A 5,037-nucleotide genomic window follows, 5' to 3' on the forward strand; every position below is an offset into this window, starting at 1 on the left:
GCATGATCGAATAGGTCATCCTGAATCAATAATAATGAGACGAATCCTTGAAAATTCAATTGGACATCCGTTAAAGAACCAGAAGATTCTTACGAATGATAAATTTTCATGTGTTGCTTGTTATAAAGGCAAATTAATTTCTAGACCATCGACCCTGAAGGTTGGCAACGAATCTCCTAACTTTTTAGAGCATATACATGGAGATATATGTGGACCTATTCATCTACCTAGTAGATTGTTTAGATATTTTATGGTCCTAATAAATGGATCATCTAGATTTTCTCATGTGTGCATCTTATCATCCCGCAACTTGGCATTTGCAAAGTTGTTAGCACAAATAATAAGATTGAGAGCAATTTCTAGATTATTCAATTAAGGTCATTCACCTTGATAATGCTGGAGAATTTACATCTCAAGTTTTCAATGATTATTTCTTATCAGTTGAGATAAAAATTGAACATCCTGTTGCTCATGTTTATATTCAAAATGGCATTGTAGAGTCATTTATTAAGCGCCTATAATTGATAGCCAGACCTCTATTAATGAAAACAAAATTGTCAATTACTGTTTGAGATCATGCTATCTTACATGCAGCAGCATTTGTACGTCTCAGACCGACACATTATAATAAATACTCTCCGTCATAATTAGTATTTGGATATGAGCCAAATATAGCCCATCTACAAATTTTTGATTGTGCAGTATATGTGTCTGTAGCACCACCACAACTTACAAAGATGGGCCCTCAACGAAGGTTGGGCATATATGTTGGGTTTGACTCATCCTCCATAATTCGATACCTTGAACCATTGACTGGAGACTTATTCATCGCTCGATTTGCAGATTGTCGGTTTGATGAAACAACTTTCTAGAGAGAAAAAGGAACCCGAACAAGAAATTGCGTGGAAAGTTTTATCACTATCTCATTTTGATCCACGCACCTGCATATGTGAGAAGGAGGTCCAGAAGATCATCCACTTACAAAAAATAGCAAATCAAATGCCAGATGCATTTACTGATTTGAAACAGATAACTAAGTCACATATTCCTGCAGTGAATGTTCCTATCCGAATTGATGTCCCAAAAGGACCATCTACTAGTATCATAGCTTCTGAATCGCAAACACACCTGAAGCATGGTAGACCATTAGGTTCAAAGGATAAAATCCTAGAAAGAGAAGCGTGAGAAATAACAAAGATGATACTACAGAAGAACCATCTGAAGAAGGTCAACATTTGAGTAATCTTGATATTCCTAAAGAAATTAGTGAACCCAGACTCAAGTGAATGAAGAACTTTCAATAAGTTCTACCGGTGATGAGATAAATTTAGACCTATCGAAAATTATGGTGGATAATATGTTTACATATAATATTGCAATTAACCTCATGCAATATAGTGAAGGTTTTGAGCCTAAATCCGTCGAAGAATGTCGACGTAGATGTGATTGGCCAGAATGACAAAAGGAAATTCAATCAGAATTAGACTCACTTATTAAACGTGAGATTTTTGGACCTGTAGTCTAAACCCTTGAAGGTTTAAAACCAGTTGCCTATAAATGGGTTTTTGTGCGACAATGAAATAAGAGAAATAAAATTGTGAGATACAAGGCGCTCCTTGTTGCACAAGGATTCTCTCAAAGACTCGGGGTCAACTATGAAGAAACATACTCACCTGTAATGGATGGAATAACATTTCAATATCTCATCAGTCTAGCTGTATATAAAAATCTTGAAATACATCTAATGGATGTAGTTACAACATACATTTATGGTTCACTTGATAATGAAATTTACATGAAAATAGCAGAAGGAATAAAATTGCCTGAAACATATAATAAGTCTCGGGAGATGTACTCAATAAAACTGCAAAGATCATTATATAGTCTGAAACAATCAGAGCGCATGTGGTATAATCGCCTTAGTTAGTACTTAATAAATGAAGGGTATATAAATGATGTCATTTGTCCATGTGTTTTTATTAAGAAAATAAAATCAGAGTTTGTTATACTCGCTGTTTATGTTGATGACATAAATTTCATTAGAACCCCTGAAGAGATCCAAAAGGCGATTGAGTATCTAAAGAAATAATTTGAAATGAAAGACCTTGGAAAGAAAAAACTTTGTCTAGGTTTGCAAATTGAACATTTAGCAGACAAGTCTTTGTCCATCAATCTACCTACACTGAAAAAATCTTAAAAAGATTTTACATGGACAAAACACATCCATTAAGTACTCCAATGGATGTTCGATCACTTGAAGTGGAAAAAGATCCATTTCGACCTTCAGAAGAGGATAAAGAACTTCTTGGTCCTGAAGTATCATATCTCAGTGCAATTGGTGCACTTATGTATCTTGCTAATGCAACTAGACCCGATATAACATTTTCTGTTAATTTGCTGGCACGGTATAGTTCATCGCCAACGCGAAGGCATTGGAACGGTATCAAGCATATTTTGCGATACCTAAATGGTACTATTGATATGAGTTTGTTTTATACTAACAAATATTGTGCAGACCTTATTGGTTATGTAGATGCAGGTTATTTATTAGACCCACATAAAGCTTGATCTCAGACAAGCTATCTATTTACACACGGAGGAACTGTTATATCATTGCAATCTATAAAGTAGTCTATTGTCGCTACTTCTTCAAATTATGCTGAAATAATAGCAATTCGTGAATCAAGTAGAGAATGTGTGGGTTGAGATCCATGATACAGTTCATCAAAGGAAAATTCGGCCTAGAAAATGATGTTAAAGTACCCACAGTTATATTCGAAGACAATGCTGCATGCATAGCTCAATTAAAAGGTGGCTTCATAAAAGGAGACAGAACGAAACATATTTTACCAAAATTATTCTTCACACATGATCTTCAGAAGAATTGTGATATTGATGTACAATAAGTTCATTCAATTGATAATCTTGCAGATTTATTCACAAAGACATTACCAACATCAACTTTTGAGAAATTGAGATATAAGGTTGGAATGCGTCGTCTCCAAAATATCAAATAAAGTTTTCATCAGGGGGAGTAAAATATGCGCTGCTCTTTTTTTTCCTTAACCAATGTTTTGTCCCACTGGGTTTTTCTGGTAAGGTTTTTAATAAGGCAGCACTCAAGGCGTATTACCAGATATGTGTACTCTTTTTTCTTCACTAGCCTTTTTCCCATTAGGTTTTTCCTAGTAAGGTTTTAACGAGACACAATATTTATGAATGTTTACGATAAATATATATATATATATATTATGTTATAAAATTTATAATGAGGCACATTATACATGGACATCCAAGGGGGGTGTTAGAAAATGGATGTCTATTTCCATGTGGGACCCACCTACTTGGAAAATATATAGACAAAGCCAAATTGCCATCTTCTGCACTTGAAAATTGCCCACTTTTTGTGGCAATTTGCATACCTATTCTACCTCTATATATGTCATCTTTGGCATTAAGGAATAATACAGATACAGATATATAAAACTCTCTCTGATCTCTATCTTTCTCTTCTTATATTTTTCTCTTTATTTTGTGAAGGTAGTTTATTTTATATCAAAAGATCCTTTTTTCTTTCTCATATTTTCTCTCTCTCTTATTTTCCTTTTCTCAAACAATTTAATTGGTCTACATTGTATAAAGATTTTCTATAGCATTTCCTTTGGGAGGATGCCACTTACGAAGCAAAAGATAGTTTTTTTATAATCTTAAATAGTCAACATATTTAGAAAACTTATTTTGAAATTTTATTTCCAATTCAACATCATTGTGGGTCCATAAAATACACAAAACTCAAACTAGTAATTATCACAAAACTATTATCTTCCTTTGTGCATAATGACAAGTCAAAGTATAAACCCAGCACATGGCATGACTTGAGTTAAAAGCACACTCCAAAAATAGCAAAACTAGTCACCCTGTTCAATTTACAAGCATCTGGTTTGTTTTCACAAGCCTTCAAAATTTCATACATAAGTGCCACATGTATCCTATACAAGTCCCCAAAATATTTACACAACTAGATGCATATGCAAATGTGATCTTCACAAGGGCTCCAAAAAGTCTACTCTAAATGGCCATCTTCATATCTCGTCCCGTACATTACCTACGATAGAAAACAACTATCGCTAAGCATAAAGCTTAGTGGTGTACAAACTTTGGGCTTGGAGCCATTAAATTCTTCAATTCCCTTGTTTGTTGCAGGTGGCTCAATAAGATAAAAGTAAGCCCAAGTGAACAAGTATATCAAAGTATCGAATACAAACCTTGAAGAGTTTTAAAATCAATATCAATATTCGAAGGCTCAAGTATCAAGAAAGCTTATAATTCAATTCAAAAGAGTTGTCAAATAATCAATTTCGCCCAATATATATGTCATGCCTTCACACTAAGCACAATCAGTACCAAGACAGACCGAATCTCTAAAATCAAGAAGGATCGAAGCCCATAGCAAGAAGGTTCGTCACCCAATATCAAGAGAATCAAGAACCATGTTGAAAGTGGCTTTCCACTTATACTCGAAAATGGACGAAAATCCATCGTCAAGATGAAATGTAAATTCAAAGTCAAGATGGGCAAGATCCAAATCAAGAGGCATGCCAATCTCGATGACAAGTCACCTAACAAGAAGGACAAAGTCCTAACAAGAATGCAAAATGATCAAGCAATTCGTATAAGTGGGCGATTTAGCAAACGTTTTGCAATACTTGAGATAATAATCATACCATAATATAAGACGAAGAGTAAGAAAACAACCCATCAAGACACTTCAAATTTCAGAAAATAAAATATTTTAAGTTCAAGTTTATACACAAACCTTGGCGTTTTAGCACATAACAAGTTCTACCACGACTCAGGGAGTTCAATTCATCTATGTCATAGACCAATCAAAGTCCACTTCATCAAACAATTCCCCTTAGATTGTATAAGAGCATATATACCTTAAATACATAATTAAACACCTACTTAAGTTTAACAGTCTCATCATATCGAAACTAAACATGAAATCAATGAAAATCAGCCCAAACTATCAAAATA

This window comes from Solanum dulcamara, chromosome 11 (assembly GCF_947179165.1).
Source record: "Solanum dulcamara chromosome 11, daSolDulc1.2, whole genome shotgun sequence".
Classification (NCBI taxonomy): domain Eukaryota; kingdom Viridiplantae; phylum Streptophyta; class Magnoliopsida; order Solanales; family Solanaceae; genus Solanum; species Solanum dulcamara.